We start from the raw sequence: 20,430 nt of genomic DNA, 5'->3' as shown, positions 1-20,430 counted from the left end.
GCGGCTTTGCTCGGGTGTCCCTGGTCTGCTGGGGGGGGGGGGGGTCCAACGGCTTTGCTGGACCCCCCCAGCAGACTAGGGAGACAGGAGCAAAGCCGCACAGGCAGCATCCTGCCTCCTGTGCGGCTTTGCTCGGGGGCAAAGGAGCAAAGCCACACGGGCGGCGGGGTCCCTCCGCCTGTGCGGCTTTGCTCGGGTCTCCCTGGTGTGCTAGTGCGCCCCCCCCCCCCCAGCAGACCAGGCTTTTGTTGCAGGACACCTCGGGTAGAGCAGCTGGGGTGCTGCCGGGTTGGTCCTGTGGGAACCTACCGGGCAGCGCCCCAGCTGTTCTGTCCCAGGCTCCAGATTCAGCAGCTGTTGAAACTGATCAGGCTGATTCCAGGAAACTGGGGGCAGAGCAACTCTGCCTAGGGCTTCCTGTAGTCAGCCCCTGGTCAGTTTCAGTGGCAGCAGCTGAATCTGGAGTCAGTTCCGACTTACATACAAATTCAACTTAAGAACAAACCTATAGTGCCTATCTTGTACGTAACCCGGGGACTGCCTGTAATTTAGTTTGTGTCTAAAGAGCAGGCAGTTATTTTGAAATAGTGTCAAAATACTGTCAAACTTGAGGACTTCTTACTCCAATTCCTGTAACCCTCATTGAACGAGGAATAAGGGAACTTGAAAGGAGAGTGCTCTATTTTGAAATAAGTGCCGTGTAGATGCTCCCTATTTCGAAATAAGCTACGTAATTGACGTAGCTCAATTTGCATAGTTTATTCCGAGTTAAGCCCTGCAGTATTGATGCACCCTTCGAAACAATGAATCTGACTTTCTTTAGCTACCTCTCATTGGCTATATTCACTATTTAATGGCTCATTTCAAAATATATGTCTCTTTCCTTCTCCTGATGTAGTATAAGGGCTCATTAAAACTGAATCTGTCTATGACTTTCCTTATAAAGAATGATCACAATACAGAATCTCATTTAAATTGAAATATGTTCTTCTTTTTTGCAGTCTCTCTTCCAAGACTCATACTATATTATATCTTTTTTAAGGGAATTATTACCATTTTTGGCTCCTCATAGGGCTATACTGAGAAACAAGGGAGAAACCGAAATAACTTCCTTTACAGAACATAAAGATGGCATATTTCAATACAGATCTTTCTACCTTCTCAACCCCTTTCCCCTCCTATTGCAGACACAGCGCCTTTATTTTTTATGTTTAAAATTATCTGAAGCAGGATCTCTCTGGATATGTTTACATTTCAATTGGACACCCATGGGAGCCTATGACAGAGGGTAGGGCTGGTGAAACTGAGGATAAAGGGATGTTGAATTAAAGTGTAAATATTTGGGCTCTGGCTTCAGCCTGATCTGCTACTTCTCAGAACTTCTCAGACCCTCCTACTTCTCAAACTTCTACAGCCAGGGCTTCAGCCCAAAACATCTCGGGTGTGTCTACACTTCAGGGCTTAACTCGAAATTGAGCTACGTCAATTGTGTATCTTATTTCAAAACAGCTTATTTCAAAAGTGGGAGAATCTACACAGAACTTATTTTGAAATAGAGCACTATTTCTTCAACTTCCCTTATTCCTCATACAATAAGGGTTACAGGAATAGGAGTAAGAAGACCTCCAGCTTGACAGTATTTTGACACTATTTCAAAATAACTGCCTGCTGGGTAGACATGGACTAAGTTATTTCAGAATAGCACTAGTTATTTTGAAATAGTGGTGCAGTGTAGAAGTACTCCCTACATATCCAAATGTCTACATCACAATTTAAATAACTCCTACACTGAGGGTACGTCTAGACTGCAAGCTTCTTTCAAAAGAAGCTTTTCCGGAAGACAGTTTCCAGAAAAACTTTTGTTGAAAGAGTGTGTCTACACAGCAAAAGTGCACTGAAAAGCAATCTGCTTTTTCAAAGGATAGTGTCCACAATGATTGATAGCATCCACATTGATGCAATCTCACATATAAGGCCACCAGGAACCAGTTCAGGCAGGGCATTACATCAGCAGTTATTTTCGAGTGCTGTTGCCCAAGCCTAGCTGAGAGATGTGCTTAAAGGGATCCCCCTGGACAACTATTTCTCTGCTTCTGCTGTGTGATTGCCTACCTCTCCGAGGGATAGCAAAGCTTTAGCAGTGCGTGCTCTGGTTGCCCAGCTGTAGGATGCTGAAGCATTCTTCTTCACATGGAGCCCGAGCTGCCCTTGGGAATGCAATGGCCCCACAAGGCCATGCTGCAGTTTGTGCAGCAGTTTGTGCAGGCTGCCTTCATGGCCCTGCACAAGCTTGACACTGAGATCATCCTTAAGACCTTCTCTCTGTGTGTTGGAGTAAGACCCTTGTAACAGCACCCCACAGAGGAAAGATGCTTTTGGAGGCTGAACACCAGTTCTGACTGGTGGGACAGCCTGGCCATGGAGCAGTGAGATGACCAGCAGTGGCTCCAAAACTTCCACACGCAGAAGGCCACCTTTTTGGAGCTGTGTGCCTGTCTCACCCCTGCCCTCCAGTGACACGACACCCACCTGCAGCCTGCCATCCCCCTGGAGAAGTGGGTCCCCATCACCATCTGGAAGCTCGCCGCCCCAGACAGTTACATGTCGGTGGGCTACCAATTTGGTGTCGGGAAGTCCACTACTGGAGCCCTCCTTATGGAGGTAAGGCACACTCAGGCTGCAGTCCCTGCAGTGGAAGGAGAGTCCTGGAAAGGGGGACCCTAGGGAAAAGAGGCTGAGGGTGGGGCAAGCCCCATCCCAGGGGGGGTTGTGCAGTCCCACCCTCTCACAGCCCAGCTGGGGAGCAGTCTTGTAGGGGGTAACAGCTGGAGTATTTGAGGGGGCTGGAGAGGAGACAGGCACCTCCCAGGGGCTCAGGCACTCCCTCTCATTCTATGTTTTGTATGTTTGTTGGTCTCCTTCTGCAGGTTGTGAGGGCCATCAAATCCATGCTGCTGTGCAGGGTCATCTGCCTGGGAGACCTGGACCTGATCATCAGAGGATTTGCCAGCCTGGGGTTCCCTAATGGCAGTGGAGCGATCGATGGAACTCACACCCCAATCTGTGCACCAACTCATTGAGCAGCCCAATACATAAATTACAAGGGCTACTTCTCAATTATGCTGCAGGCCCTGGTTGACTACTGTGGACAGTTTACTGACATTTTCATTGGGTGATCCAGCAGGGCGCCCGACACCCGTGTATTTAGAAACTCAAGCTTCTGCTGGAAGCTGGAGGCTGGCACATTTTTCTCCCAGGTGTGACTTTGGGGTTGTAGACATGCAGATGCCACTATGCATCGTGGGGGATGTGGCCTACCCACGCATGCCATGGCTCATGAAGCCATACACTGGTCACCTGGACCCCAGCAGGAACTAATTCAATGCCCGCCTCAGCTGGGCCTGAATCCAGTTGGAGTATGCCTTTGTGTTCCTCAAGACGTGGTTCAGGTGCCTCCTGACCCGCCTGCACATGCGGGAGCACAACATCCCCAAGGTGGTGTCGGCATGTTGTGTCCTCCACAAAATTGTGGAGAAGAATAGGGTGGCCTTCCTATCGGCGTGCGGGGGGCGGGGGGGGCAGAAGCTGGTCATGAAGGGAGGGCCTTTGGGCAGCCACGGACAGCTGCCATCCACCAGGCCCATCAGTTGGGAGTGGCCCTGATGGAGAGTTTCTCTCAAGCACCCCAATAACTCTCCCCAGGACCTCCCCACTTGTGGCCTGTGCCTTGCTCCACTATCCCTTTCCCACCACAACCTCTTTCTTCCACCCTTCCCTTCAGTCTTAGTAATCACACCTGTTTCAATTTGAACAAAACAAACTTTGTATTCTTTCTTTGAATAAAATAAATGAGGGTATGTCTACACTACAAAGTTAGTTCGAACTAACGGACGTTAGTTCGAACTAACTTTCATAGGCGCTACACTAGCTCTCCATTAGTTCGAATTTAATTCGAATTAATGGAGCGCTTAGTTCGAACTAGGTAATCCTCATTCCACGAGGATTAAGCCTAGTTCGAACTAGCTAGTTCGAATTAAGGGGTGTGTAGACCCTTAATTCGAACTAGTGGGAGGCTAGCCCTCCCCAGGTTTCCCTGGTGGCCACTCTGGCCAACACCAGGGAAACTCTACTGCCCCCCTCCCGGCCCCGGACCCCTTAAAGGTGCCCGTGCCAGGTGCAAGCCTGCCAGCACCCAGCCAGCAGACCCTGCACCTGGCACGGATCGAGCCACCCACCTGATGCCCCCCAGCCCTCCCCCTCTTCCCGGGACCAGGCTGGTAGCTCCCGGGAGCTTGCCCGGGACCGCAAGATGCGGGCACCCGGCTGGGCTAGTGCGGACATCGTGGACCTCGTCCACGATCTCCGCAATAGGCACAGGAAAGTGGCCGGCTTGGGCAGGAGAGCTGCCAGCCTGGCCACCCAGGAGTCTGCCACAAGACTTATCCTGGGTGCCTAAAGCTTTTAGAGCTGGAAGGAAACAGGAACTATAGAGTTCTGATTAGTTTGAACAGAGTATCCACCAGGGCACCTGTGTTATTTCCTGAAGGCTTCTTCTTTCTGGAAAAAGAGCTTCTTCCACATCCACACATGCCTTTTTCTGAAAGAGCTCTTTTGGAAAAAGTCTTCTTCCTCATAGAAATAAGTTTACCACTATCAGAATAAAACTCTCCATTCTTTTGACTTTCTTTCCAAAGAACACAATAACAGTGTGCATGTAAGTGTAGTTTTTTCCAGAAAAACCATGCACAGACCATACTGTGAGCCCTATGAACCCTGTTCAGTTGGCATTAACCAAACATGATTTTAAACTTCAGTGTAGGCATACTCTCAGTGATGTTGTAAGGGAGATGACGTAAACAGAAGGTCTCGGGGCCAGTTTGAAATTTAATAATTTTGTGGGGCAGTGGGGTGTTTAACTTTGGTTTTAGTCTTCACCTTTACTCTTGTACTTTTCCCCACCATTCTCACCTTATATTTTATCCTTTCAAGTGTCCGGAATTTTGTAATTCCAGATGTTGCCTGAGAGTGGTCCTGTGGCACCTTAAGTTATGTCTACACTATGGGATAAGGTCAAATTAAGATGCACAACTTCAGCTATGTTCATTGCATTAATTGCATCATTGAAGCACATTAACTCGACTTTTGGCATTGTACACACTGCAGAAAATCAAAGGGAATCCAGATAATCATATCTACACACATAAGAAGAAATACAAAAAACAAAACAAAAAACAAACAAAGTCACTGCCAAAAAAGGAAAATTCCTTCTTGTTGCCTTGAGTGGCAATGAGTTAAATTGCTTCAGAGGGGTAGCCGAGATAGTTTGTGCAGGATAAACTTAAAAAACAACCAGTAGTCTGGTAGCACTTTAAAGACTAACAAAACATGTAGATGGTATCATGAGCTTTCATGGGGACAGCCCACTTCTTCAGATGACCGGAGTGTTGGAACACTTTGGTCATCCGAAGAGGTGCCCATGAAAGTTCATGAGTTAAATTGTGAGTCTGTAAACAAGAACTAGTCAGCCAAACAAAGAGGAAATAGCTAGCACCACCTCAGAGTCCTGGCCCACTCTGTGTAGCATCTGCCTCCATTTGTGGCTACCCCTGATGCTCAAGAATGTTCCTCCTTTGACTTCCTGCTGTGTAGACAGCACCAAAAGCCGAATTAAGCTATTTCAACTTCAGCTATGCAATTGACATAGATGAAGTTGCATAGCATAATTCGACTTTTGCCCTGCTATGTAGATGTGTCCTGAAGGAATTCTCAGCTGCTATTAGGGATAGATTTGTAGCTCAATTTGTACCAGTTGAGTAGAGAAAATATGGCCTATTGTAAACATACACACATACCCACTCTCCTACATTTTCTTACCTCTCCTAACCCAAACTCATGCATTTTTTTACATTTTTTTAGGCCTAGGCTAATTAAAGGATTTCACATTCCCTCGTGGTATCCCAATTTTATGCAGCACTTGTAGTAGGAGTGATTTTATACTGTTCTGTTAATTGTAGGACTCTTTTTATAGGAATAAGTTAATTGCTAAAAATTGTATGCAACATCTTCCCTCAAGATGTTTTACATTACAAATTAAATCGCCTTTTAGATAGCTGCTATTAACTTTCACTTTACTGAAGACTGAGGAAAAAATTAAATAAGAATGTGGTACAGTTTAATGGTCTGAGAGTGAATGTCCAGAAAGCCTCATGAGATCTATCTGTTCTTCTCACACTGCATTCCTTCTGCAGCTTTGGGCAAGTCATGCAGCTCCATTTGAACAGGCATGCTAAATATGCAATGTGGCCATTGCTCCATGGGCAAAGGCTACCTGAATCTAAGGTTATCCAGCCTCCCACCTCCATAATCAGGTGATTTCCCTGTGTAGGCTACAAGAGCTACACTGCTATTTTTAGTGTGCTAGATCAAGCAGAGATCACGCTGGTCTGCCTACCTGCAGTGGTATGTTCACTCTTACTTGCTCTTTAGTTACGCTTCAGGAATGATTTGGAAAGAGACTTTACCTAGTCCATGAGTCTGAGTCACATTTTCAAAAGTGAAATAGTCATTTTGACACCTAAATAAGTTTAGGTGACTTTGAAAATTGTACCTTTAACCTCCCCCCTTCAATCTGTAAAATTGTGATAATTATACATATCTGCTTTTTAAAGAGGGGTTATTTCAAATGTGATTTAAAAATTAAATATGTGAATTGTAATATACTCAAGTATTATTAAAATGATTAAAACCCTCTGCTGAATTTGTTCTTGAAACTTTGGCACTTATGCTTTGTCATAGAAGACAGATTGACTACAGAACTGAAAAGTATGACATTCAGTAAACCTTCCCTCACTGCAGTTTAAAGAGGAGGTTACTAATTGTACTGATCTGCTTGTCTTGCTATTTGGGTTATACGTCACTGAGCATATGAGTCATCCATGGCTTTGGCACATAAATGAAAGCTGCCGGGAGTTAGATTTAGTTTAAATACTCTTTTTCTAACTTTCTCCAAAGTGTGTAGTTGACAAGAATGTATATAATATTCCTTTCTCCTTTTTGCTTATCACATCACATATATGAAAATTACTCAGGCTATTCTACACTAGGGCTGTTTTTCCAAAAAAACTTCATTTATGTCCACACTCCAATCACGTTCTTTCAAAAAAAATCGAAAGAACATAGAGGTTTTTCTAACAGCAGTAAACCTCCTTCAATGAGGAAGAATACCTTTTCCAAAAGAGCTCCCCGGACCGACCCAAACCCAAGTTTGATGAGGTCCCTGCACTCAAGGTGGCACATTCAGCCACCCCCATGCCACTCCCAGTCCTGAGCCCCCCCTTTCCAGGTTAGGACCCCCCCTTTCCCTCCCCAGTTATATTTTTTGAAAGACAAATACAAATTTCGTGTTGAAATGCAAACAGGTGTGTTTATTGAGAGGTCAGGGAGGGGGCAAAGGGAGGGGTTGTGGTGAGAAAGGGATAGTGGAGCAAGGCACAAGCCCCTAGTGGGGAGTCCCTGGGGAGAGTTACTAGGATTCTGCAGAGAAACTATCCCTCAGGGCCTCACGGATGTCCACCCCAGCCTAATGGGCCTGACGGATGGCAGCTGTCCACGGCTGCTCAAAGGTTCTCCTCTCATGACTGGCCTGTGTCCCTCGCCCCAGTAGGAAGGCCTCCTCTTTCCTTTCCACAATGTTGTGGAGGTCACAACATGCCAAGACAACCTTGGGGATGTTGTGCTCCCCTATGTCAAGGTGGGTCAGGAGGCACCTAAACCATGCCTTGAGGCGGCCAAAGGTGTACTCCACCTGGATCTTCCCTGGCTGAGGTGGGAGTTAAATTGGTCCCTGCTGGGGTCCAGGTGGCCAGTGTACAGCTTCATAAGCCATGGCTTGTGGGGGTAGGCCACGTTCCCCACAATGCACAATGGCATCTGCACACCCCCAACTGCAAAGTTATGGTGGGGTAAGAATGTGCCCACCTTCAGTTTGCCATAGAGGTTGGAAGTATGAAAGATGTGGGCATCATGTGCCCTGATTGACCACCCGACAAAAATGTCTGTAGACTGTCCATGGTGGTCGACCAGGGCCTGCAGCACCATTGAAAAGTAGCCCTTCCTATTTGTCACGTTGCTGAATTGGAGGGAAGCAGCCAGATCGCTGCTGCACCCCTAGGTGGGGGTGTTGGCCCCAGAAATTGGTATGGGGGGAGCCATGTGGGGTATTGAATGGGAGCTTATTGTTTGTTAATCTTATGTACACTATTTATGTGAGTATATAATGTCTGTGTGTGTAGGTAGGAATCTGTAATCTGTGTGGAAGCTGAATATTTCTGTGAATGTGGTTAAGCATGGCTATGGACAGGCTGAGTAGCAAAGCCCTGTGGAACAATGACTCTCAATAGGCTATGGAACACCCAAAGAATGGGATTTGTCACCTGAGGGCAGCCAGCAGGAAACATAGAGATTGGCCTCTGACCAGGTGACTTGCTGCATACAAGAAGAGGCCAGGAAGGGAATAAAAGGGGCCATGTGGTCGAGGCCATTTTGTTCTCAGCTCAGCACTTCATCCCAGAGGCAGCACTGCAGGGATTGAAGAGCCCGGAAGACCTGTGAACCCATCCTGATCGTAGGATGTGCAATAAGAACTTTTAAACCAGCAGCTGCAACATCTCTGCTAGAGCCTGCATCGAGAACTGGGAGATTCGTTGCATGTAACGTACTGTACTTTAATAACCTTACTCTCATGCTTTTCTTTCCTGTAATAATAAACCTTTAGATATAGATTCTAAAGGATTGGCCCAGCGTGATTTGTGGGTAAGGTCCAGAGGGTAAATTGACCAGGGATCTGTGGCTGGTTTCTTGGAACCGGACAGAACTTGTTCGGGGTAGGTGGGATTGGGTGCTAGGACCCCCCACCTGTGTATAGGCCCGGGGCCATCTGGGGCACGGATATTGCTGGGGTGTCGGAGGGGTTTTGCTCTGGAGGCTTCAGGCAGGCTGCTGAAGCGCTCTGTGAGACTGGTTTGTGGCCTGTTTGGAGAGGTCGCCAGTCAGGGGGACTGTAAAGAGCCCCGGATTTGAGCAATTCGCCCTGAGTGGACGCCCTAAGCTGTGCCCAGACACGGCCCGGTCCGTCACACTATTGATATACTGGTCCACTCAATGTTCAGGTGTGCGGATTGGGATGTAGGTCCCATCTGTGGCTACCCTGCAGTTTGGGAATCTCAGGGCGGCAAATCCTGCAACGATCGGGTCCAGGTCTCCCAGGTGGATGATCCTGCACAGCAGACTGGACTTGATGGCCCTCACACATGCAGAAGGAGACCAAAAAACACACAAAACATAGAATGAGAGGGAGTGCCTGAGCCTTTGGGAGGTGCCTGCCCCTTCCCCTCCCTTCTCCCTGCAAAAATCCCAGGAGCCACCCCCTATGAGTTTGCCCCACTCCCAGCAGCAGGGCTGTGTGAGGGCAGGATGACACAACCCCCAGGAAAAGAGCTTCCTGCACATCCCCTACCTCCTCAACCCCCCCCCATTCCTGATGATCCCCCTTTTCCATGGACTTACTTCCATGAGGAGGGCTCCGATGGTGGACTTCCCCATGCCGAACTGGTTGCCCACTGACTGGTAGCTGTGAAGGGGTGGCAAACTTCCAGACAGTGATTGTGACCCACTTCTCCAGGGGGATGGCAGGCAGCAGGTGGGTGCCACATTGCTGGACGGCAGGGGCGAGCCAAGCACACAGCTCCAATAAGGTGACCTTCTGCATGTGGAAGTTTTGGTGAAACTGCTGGTTGTCCCGCCTCCAAAAACTCTTCTCCAGTGTGGTGAGCATTTGCACGGATCTTGCTCCTGTACACACAGGGAGAGGGTCTTCAGAATGAGCTCTGAGTCAAGGTCATACAGGGCCCAGAAGGCACCCTGCAGAAACTGCTGCAGAAAATGCAGGCATTGCATGTCCAGGAGCAGCTCCAGCTCCATGGCATTAACAAAAAAGCTGTGGTGTTCAAAAAAGCTGGGCAACCAAAGCAGGAACTGTAAGAGCTTTGCTGGACCTCAAAGAGGAACAAGGAGTAACGGTAGTTCGGAATAGGAAGCCTAATCCGAACTACCTAGTCCGTGCCACATGTAGCCGCGGGCACGGAGTCCAAACTAGCGGACATTTAAAAATGGCGGCGCCTGGCAAGATGCAAATGAAGCCCGGGAAATTCAAATCCCGGGCTTCATTTGCAACTTCGGTTGCCTACATTAACCATCCTAGTTCAAACTAGGGTGGTAGTGTAGACATACCCATACGGGCTACATCTAGACTGACATGATTTTCCAGAAATGCTTTTAACGGAAAAGTTTTCTGTTAAAAGCATTTTCGGAAAACAGCGTCTAGATTGGCACGGATGCTTTTACGCAAAAGCACTTTTTGAGGAAAATCATCCGTGGCCAATCTAGACGTGCTTTTGCGCAAAAAAGCCCCGATCGCCATTTTCGCGTTCGGGGCTTTTTTGCGCAAAACAAATCTCAGCTGTCTACACTGGCCCTTTTGTGCAAAAGTTTTGCACAAAAGGGACTTTTGCCCAAATGGGAGCAGCATAGTATTTCCACAAAAAGCACTGATTTCTTACAGTAGGAAGTCAGTGCTTTTGTGGAAATTCAAGCAGCCAGTGTAGACAGCTGGCAAGTTTTTCCGGAAAAGCGGCTGATTTTCTGGAAAAATTGGCCAGACTAGATACAGCCACACTGACTGTATATGGAACAGAACAACCCCCTTCAGGGTATATAATCTTTATTTTGTTACAACCCTAGTATAGGACTGGTATAGGATATATAGCAGTGGTTCCCAACCTTTTCAGGTTGTCAGGCGCCAGGGGGCGTGGCCGTTCGCCCGCCGGGTGCCCGGGGACGGCCCCCCCCATAGCCGCATGCCTGGGGACCCCCCCATAGCCGCGTGCCCTGGGTGGGGCCCCCTCCAAGCGCCGCGTGCCCGGGGCCGGCGCCCCCCCTGCAAGCGCCACGTGCCTGAGGCCGGCGCTCCCCCCCCCCGCAAGCGCCGCGCGCCCGGGGCCGGTGCTCCCCCCGCCAAGCACCACACGCCATGTGCCCGGGGCCAGGCCAGCCCCGAGCACCTGGCGGGTGCATGCAAATGCCTCCGCGGGTGCCATTACGCCCGTGGGCACCGTGTTGGGGACCACAGATATATAGGATAGATATCCTGTCAGAGCTTCCTTTCTGGAGACACTGTCTTCCTGCAGATGAGCTCAGTCCTTGCTTTTTCCCCATAGCTAGATAGGAACTCCTTGTTAGCTTCACCCCTTCCTGCCCACTCTGAGCTATCCATGGTCCTGCTCCTTTTTCAGTCAGTCAAGAACACAGATTTCTCTCCTGCTACTCCCGGCAACAACTGACTGAAATTGTCACTGCAGCTTCTTTTTATATGGCCTTATTGGCCCTTAATTGGTTGCTTCCCCTGCAACCACTCTAGGCTGCTTGGAGGTCTTTTCTTCTCCTTTCTGGGGTATGTGTGATGAGACTCTGAGGTGACAAATCAGGGGCCTCTGAGTCTAGTCCATCCCGTCATGGTTTGAAAGATATACTTTATCATGTAGTGCTAGGGAAGCTTGCCTCAGCTATTTTCACAACTGGGCTCAAATAGTATCTCCAGCTGCCTGAACTTTGATGAAATTAGGATCCAGATCCAAATTTTATGTCTGGTTTCAGTTTTTATAACTGGAATTAAAGAGCTCTGGCATGTCCACAGTGGGACTGGGTCAGCTGTCATGAGCTTACAGTGTTCAGTGTGTGGGGCTAAACATTCATGTAGATGTTTAGAATCAGACTAGAGCCTGAGCTCTGCAAACCCCATCCCCAGGGTTCCAGAGCTTGGGCTACAAAATGTCTGTACAGTTATTTTACAGCACCACAAGTGAAGACCCACAAGCATAAGTAAGCTAACTGAGGCCAGTCACAGTGTTTAATAGCTGTATAGATATACCTTACAAACATACCAAAACCTTGGACTGGAGTCAATCTTAAAACTGAGATAGTTTGGATCAAAGTCTGAATTTTATGGCTGAATCCCATCTGTAGATATCTTGTGTTAGATCAGTCTGATGTAGGAGTTTTGGCTATTTTACTTAGAGAATGTAACAATACCATACAATAACAGAGTTATATATAGTTTTATAAAGAATTAAAAGTGAATCTCTTATTCAATCTCTAGTGCAGGAAATATTTCTTCAGAGGCAATCATTTGGAATGTGTCTAACAAATTAATGAGCTAAAATAATAAATATCAGACAGTAACAGTGTTGCACTGGAATAAGAGATGTAATCATTTTTAATGGTTTTGATTTGTTGTAAACATGCAATAATGCCTTTTCTGTTCCTGCCCCAGGATGCTTTTCAGAGTATAATATCCCCGTTACATTTGGGGTCACTGCCTACTTAAGGCACTACCTGGATGCCTTAAATGCTAAACAATTGTGGATCACATCCCTGATTGAAACAGCCACCATACAGGTATGCAGGTTACACTCTGGTTTCCATCATCTAATTAGTTTTTGCAGAGTGATTCCAAACCCACCACACTCTCAAAATCCCCAAAATATTTTCTGCGCAGGGTCCATCCCTTTCCTGAAACACACATCAAATTTATTAAGTTTGATACTCTTTAATGAGACAGAAACAGCAGTTTGTTATCTTAACTGGAATATTAGTGATCAGTGAGTTATTTGTTGGCCAGTGACATAGTACCTGACACCTTTTAGGTATAGGTTTTAGCACTTAATTGGGGGTACTGTGGGATAGCCAGGACAACTGTAATTTATTGATAGATCCCAGGGACCCCTTTGCCTTCTGCCATAGGATTGCTCTTAGACATTTTCCTCCCATTTAAAAAAATGAATGTTAATTTATTGAATGAATTATTGATTAATGTTGATTATCTCTTTTTTGTACATTTGTAGCTCAACATGGCATTAACTTTAACCTTCAAATCCTTTCTGATTAAAAGTTCATTATATACATGTGTTATTTCATTGCCTTTTAATGAATGATTAAACAACATAAACAACAAAACTATGGGCAGACTGTAATCTCTGTTACATGAAGTATATTGGAATAATGCCAGGGGTGTCAAAAGATGTACACTGGTTTAACCCGGAACAGAATTAGTCAAAAGGTGTCTATCTGTGTTATTTTTTCCTTGTAGGTTAATAATGCATTTAGATTTGACATTCTCCCAAAGGTGGCTGTAGGAGTAAAGTCAAATGATGATGGGTTTTAAAAACAATTCAAAATAAGAGGAATATTTCAGATCATCTCTTCCCTTTCTGGTGATGGGTAGACTATATGTGTAGGAGTTCATGCACGAGGCTCTCTTTTTGGGTTATTATGTGTAGGTGTGTACATGTAGCTTCTGAATCTGTTAACTTTTGCATTAACATTCAATAGAACTTGCAGTAGTTTATGTAGGTGCTTGTTTCTAACAAAAAAAACCCCTAGAATTTGATGAATAAACACAGCTCCTATTTTTTCCAATGGTTATTTGGATATACACACACAAGAACAGATCACTAAGGCTATGTCCAGATTCAGGGTTTTTTTCGAAAAAAGTAGCCTTTTTTTGAAAAAACTTCACCTGCGTCTAGACTGCAGCCACGTTCTTTCGAAATTAAATCGAAAGAACGCTGCTTTTCTTTCGACGGCAGTAAACCTCATTGCACGAGGAAGAACGCCTTTTTTCGAAAGTGCTCGTTCGAAAAAAGGCATTCTTGAAAACAAACAGGGCTTTTTAGAAAGAGAGCATCCAGACTCACTTGCTGCTTTCTTTTGAAAAAGCGGCTTGCTTTTTCGAAAGTTCTGCGTGCAGTCTAGATGCTCTCTTTCGAAAGAGGCTTTTTCGAAAGAGGCTTGCAGTCTAGACATAGCCTAAGGAAGAGGTTGTTTATGATTATAAAGCTACTCTTCTTAAAATCATCACTAATTCTCTGAATAACACAATCCATAAATTTATGTTTAGCCCCAGTGCTTAATAGTATTCAAAGATTTTAGTTTGATTTTAGCAGAAAAACATCATTGCTTAAGTGTTCCTCCCCACCATAAAGTACCAACCGTAATTGCAGGTTTCTATCAAGAAACCATGAAAAAGGTATAATATTTATTACTTCAAAACTATATAATCAGTTTGCTTCAAGCATAGCATATTTCTTAGAACTCAGTGAAGCTTCCATAGAAAGCTTAGTTTGAATAAACCTTGTTAAGATGATTTTAAATTCAGAGGCTGTGTCTACATTACAAATAAAAATCGGAAAATGATACGCAAAAGGACCTAGATAGAAAAAAAAGGAGGGATCTGGTAAAACAAACAAGCAAACCGGTAATTATGGATAAACATTGGAGTTACCTGAACTGTACAGTTTTATTTGCCAGGTAGTCCTAGACATCTAATATTTAAGTTGGGGCCTGATTATACCCATATAAAATGTCTCCTGTTCTTTCAGTATAATTAGATAATATATTTAATAAAATAATTGAAATGGTCATCCTCTTCTGGTGCTAGGCCTATGTTATGATGTATTGGACAGTTTCATCAGAAACAGGTATACGTGCTCAGCAAAACAACAATAATTTCCGCGCCTGACTCACGTGAAAGACGTGAACAACAATGAGACTATCCCCATGAAAACGATTGTTTATTAAAGTTCAAAATTCACTACAAGCTTTTTTGCAATTCATTTGGATATACATAATAATTACTAATTATTATCAGGAGCTAGCCTCAAATTACATTTTTTTCACTTAATATTATTGTTATCATGCAAATTATAAACAACTTTCTTGATTAAATAGTATTTATTAGCACTGGATAATCAGAAAAAAGAAAAAACCCTTTTGGCTAATTTTCCAAATACAAATATATGATATATTGCTTAAAATAAATCCAATGGATTGTTTCAGGCAGTATATTCAGTAGAAGTAGAAACTAGAAATATTTGCTTTTTGGTCCTGGTTTCAGTGGTGAATTATTTTCTCCATTTTGTCAATGTGGAAGGATAACCAAAAGATAACATTCCTCTTAACCAGCCTGAGATCTTCTTTAGAAATATCATGTAAAGGAAGATAATGAGCAAAGGTGATGGAAGGAGATATGTTACAGCAAGGTTTACACTAATGAGATATCATGAGATATGGATGTTGTTACATATACATCTTTTCTCTTTCACTCCCTCTTCTAAATTATGCATTAATTTATTTATTCAGTATATTGTCACTTCCTTGGCCAAGCAATTGCTGAAAATCTGTCAGTTTTCAGAATGGGACAGAGTGTGGTCTGGTATTAGTGTAATATTTTTATTTACTGGCTGTACACCAGTTTTGAGTTCCTACACACTGATAGGACAATGCTCCACTGAGAGAGCTCCCTTTTATAGGAATCCCATGTAAATAACCAATGTCCTGTCAAATATGTTTGAGAATATACTCTGTACTAAAGAAAGGATAGAAAAGAGTCAGGAGATAAATGCTAAAGATATTTTATTAGGAATAAATAGTGTGACCATTATCATGAGGACCCAATACAGAGTCTCAAGGAGTAGAATCTCCATATCAAGGAATATAGTTTTATCCAGCAATAATATACTATTCTGCATAATTTCTCTGAACCACATTGTGCCAATAATTCCTAAGCAGAATATCACATTGGATCAATAAAGATTTCTGCTCAAAAAGCAAACAAACACCATAAAACAAAAACAAAGGGACTCCAGATAAACACTCCACAGTGGCTCCTTCCCATGAGAATAATTATTTCCTAGGTATTACCATATATTTTAGAAGGAATATCAATGAAAACAAATTGTTTGAGGACATATCATCACTCCACTTGACTTTAAATGCTATAATTAGTGTTTGTGACACTGAACTCATGAGCTGATAATAGTGCACATTGGGCACTTTTACATCGACAGAGTAATTATAAAGCAGGTTAAATAAACAGTTTGTTTTATTATACTGCAAAGATTTTCTAGAGTCTGGAAGCTGCCAACCTGAATCAGTTTTCCAAGACATTCTCATCTTTATAAAGGGGCAAGTCATTCTGACAGATGGTAGCTTTAAATTCTAGCCAGAGTTTTTCTATTGGCAAAAACTACAAGGAATCCTGTGGTACCTTATCAACTAACAGATATATTGGAGCATAAGCTTTTGTGGGCAAAGATCCACTTCGTCAGATACATGTAGAGTGAAATTCCAGAGGCAGGTATAAATATGCAGGCCAGAATAAGGCTTGAGATAAGGAGGTTAATTCAGTCAGGGAGGGTGAGACCCACTTCTAGCAGCTGATGTGGAGGTGTGAACACCAAGAGAGGAGAAACTACTTTTGTAGTTGGCTAGCCATTCACAGTTTGTTTCATCCTAAACTGATGGTGTCAAATTTGCAGATGAACTGTAGCTCAGCAGTTTCTCTTTGAAGTCTGGTCTTGAAGTTTTTTTGCTGCAGGATGGCTACCTTTAAATCTACTACTGTGTGTCCAGGGAGATTGAAGTGTTCTCCTACAGGTTTTTGTATATTGTCATTCCTAATATCTGATTTGTGTCCATTTATTCTTTTACGTAGAACTGTCCAGTCTAGCCGATGCATATAACAGAGAGGCATTGCTGGTACATGATGGAGTATATTATATTGTTTGATGTGCAGGTGAATGAACCAGTGATGGTGTGGCTGATCTGGTTAGGTCCTGTGATGGTGTTGCTGGTGTAGATATGTGGACAGAGTTGGCACCGAGGTTTGTTACGTGGATTGGTTCCTGAGTTAGAGTTACTGCGGTGTGGTGTACAGTTGCTGGTGAGAATTTGCTTCAGGTTGGTGGGTTGTCTGTGGGTGAGAACTGACCTGCCTCCCAAGGCCTGTGAATGTGAGGGATCATTGTCCAGAATGGGTTGTAGATCACTGATGATGCGTTGGAGAGGTTTTAGCTGAAGACTGTATGTGATGGCCAGTGGTGTTCTGTTGGTTTCTTTCTTGGGCTTGTCTTGTAGTAGGAGGCTTCAGGGTACATGTCTGGCTCTGTTAATCTGTTTCTTCACTTCCTCGTGTGGGTATCATAGTTTCAAGAATGCTCAGTGAAGATCTCGTAGGTGTTGGTCTCTGTCAGAGGGGTTGGAGCAGATGCGGTTATACCTTAGTGCTTGGCTGTAGACAACAGATTGTGTGGTGTATCCGGGATGGAAGCTGGAGGCATAAAGGTAAGCATAGCTGTCGGTAGGTTTTCGGTATAGGGTGGTGTTTATGTGACCGTCACTTATTTGCACCATGGTGTCCAAGAAGTGGATCTCTTGTGTAGACTGGTCCAGGCTGAGATTGATGGTGGGGTGGAAGCTGTTGAAATCGTGGTGGAATTCTTCCAGAGTCTTCTTCCCCTGGGTCCTGATGATGAAGATGTCATCAATGTAGCATAGATAGAAAAGGGGCATTAGTGGACAAGACCTGAGGAAGCATTGTTCCAATTCAGCCATAAAAAAATTGGCATATTGTGGGGCCATGCGGGTGCCAATAGCAGTGCCACTGGTTTGGAGGTATATATTGTCACTGAATCTGGAATAGTTGTGTGTGAGGGTAAAGTCACAGAGCTAAGCCACCATTTGTGCCATGGCATCATCAGGGATACTGTTCCTGACAGCTTGTATTCCATCTGTGTGTGGGATATTTGTGTAGAGAGCCTCTACATACATGGTGGGTAGGATGGTGTTTTCTGGAAGATCACCAATGCATTGTAGTTTCCTCAGGAAATCAGTGGTGTCACAGAGATAGCTGGGAGTGCTGGTGGTGTAGGATCTGAGTAGAGAGCCCACATATCCAGACAGTCCTTCAGTGAGATTGCAAATGCCCAAGATGATGGGGCATCCAGGATTTCCAGGTTTGTGGATCTTGGGTAGTAGACAGAATAACCCCTGTCGGGGCTCTAAGGGTGTGCTGATTTGTGGCAAAGTTTACTTGGGAAGTATACAGAGTCAGAACATCACTTAGCCCAGACCAGCCCTCTCTTGTACCAGCTCCTGTCATTTTGGAGCATCATTGGCCAATTCTGCATTTTCTGTCCTCAAAGGATTGGAAAGTTCCATGAAGTTTCCTTCACAGAATTTCCTTATTCTTCCTTACCTCCCTTTTCTCACTGAGGAAAGGAAGAGTAAAATTGACTTTCATTCAAAAAAAACTTTGGGTCTAGAACCCACATGGATTTCTGGGGATCCACTAACTGGTGTAAAAGTGTGTCATTAGAACAAAAATGCAGTAAACACACTAATATTTTGCAATGCTTCAAGAACTAACAAACCAAATATGCCACCACATGTTGGGGGATTTACAGCACGTAAGCTTTCTAATGTGATTGAAACATACTTTCTAGAGCAAGCTTGGAAACAGAGTTTCTATACTGTGGGAAATTTCAAGTGTATGAAATTTTGATTCCATCTTAAATGAAGTGTTGAACCTTAGTATCAGAAATGGAAAATTTGGAAAAAAACACTGGATCCATTTCATCTTCTCCAACAGCAATGATCATTTCTCCTTGAGCACATAAGATTGAGAGAGAGCGACTGATATCGGATGAAGAGGAAATCCGCACAATGGTGAAGGTAGGGTTGAGGGAAACTTTTGAGCTAAGGATGGGAATGTAAGCAATCTCCACACTGATGACAGGAAGAGAAAGAGAACCCAGAAACGGACAACCGTAGGGAGTCATGCACTAATCATGACAGGATGGAGAATATCATCACCCCAGCACCACTTCTACTTTTTGCTTCCAAGTTTTAATCAGAACTCACATGTTCCCACAGTTATTGTTTCAATTTGCAGATGGCAAATAATTCCATCAGATTTTTTCTACTGGCTCTATCATTTCCTGATCCTTATTAATAAGCATTTTGTTAATGTAGTGATGGCACATTTTGAACCAACAATACAGTATCCATCTCTGAAATATAGCAAGCATGTGCTGCAGTGATGAATCATGGAAGTCCTTGGCATAAATATCTCATGTTAGATGACCTTCAAGCAAGGACAGTAGCCCATAGAACAGAATGGAGGCATGAAATACACAAATTATTGCTTCAATGAGACACTGTGGTCACATTTTCAAATTGAACAGTTTCTATTCACTTAGAAAACAAAAATGCTTTGTGTACTTAGGGTGGGTTTTTGTTTTGTTATGTTTTGTTTTTTGCTCTGTCTTGTTTGACAAAATGTCTAATATTTTCTGTGGAAAGGAGACACTTGCAAAATATCATTGCATCTGTAGTGTTTTTTGTTTTATTAACAATTTTTAACCAGTTCTCTCTTAAATCTTGGAGATGGGAAGGAGTATTATGAGGTTAATGATATCAAATGCCATAGAATCATAGATTCATAGAATCATAGATTTGAAAGAAACCTCAGGAGGTCATCAAGTCCAATCCCCTGCTAAATTCTGACTAAAGCAATCCCAGCCAGGGCTTTGTCAAGCAGGACTTAAAAATCTCTAGGGATTGAGATTCCATCACCTCCCTAGACAACCCATTTAAGTGGTTCACCACCCTCTTAGTGAAATAGTTTTTGTCCCTAATATTCAACCTAGACCTCCCCCACTGCAGCTTGAGACCATTGCTTCTTGTTCTGTCATCAGTCACCACTGAAAACAGCTTCTCTTCCTCTTCTCTGGCACTGCCCTTCACATAGTTGAAGTCTTCTATCACATTCCCCCTTATTTTTTTCTTCTGTAGACTAAATAAGCCCAAATCCCTCATCTTCTCCTCATTTGTCATGCTCTCCAGCATCCTAATCATTTTTGTTTCCCTCAGCTGGACTGTCTCCAATGTATTCACATACTCTCTGTAATAGGGCCCCAGAATCAGATGCAATACTCCAAAAGTGGTCTCACCAGTGCTGAATAAAGGGAATAATCATTTTTCTAGATCTACTGGCAATGTTTCTACTAATGCACCCCGATATGTTGTTAATTTTGGCTACACTGTTGACTCATATCCAGCTTCTTATCCACTGTAATTTTCTGAAGAACTGCTATGTAGCCAGTTGGTACCCAGCAGCCTGTAGAAGTGATTAGGATTCTTCTGTCCCAAATGCAAGGCTCTGCACTTGTTCTTTGAACCTCATCAGATTTCTTTTGTGCCAATCTTTCAATTTGTCTGGTCACTCTGGATCCTATTCCTAACTTCTCACATTTCCCCCTAGCTTAGTGCCATCTGCAGACTTGGTGACGGTGCAATCCATCCCCTCATCCAGACTTTTTAATAAAGATACTGAACAAAACTGGCCCGCGAATCAACCCTTGGTGCACTCCACTTGATACTGGCCCCCAACCTGACATCGAACTGTTAATCACTACCCATTGATGATCTAGCCAGCTTTCTATCCATCTTACAGTCTATTTATCCAGTCGATACTTC

Source organism: Pelodiscus sinensis, chromosome 5, assembly GCF_049634645.1.
Source record: "Pelodiscus sinensis isolate JC-2024 chromosome 5, ASM4963464v1, whole genome shotgun sequence".
Taxonomy (NCBI): domain Eukaryota; kingdom Metazoa; phylum Chordata; order Testudines; family Trionychidae; genus Pelodiscus; species Pelodiscus sinensis.
Note: the sequence above shows the minus strand (reverse complement) of the source record.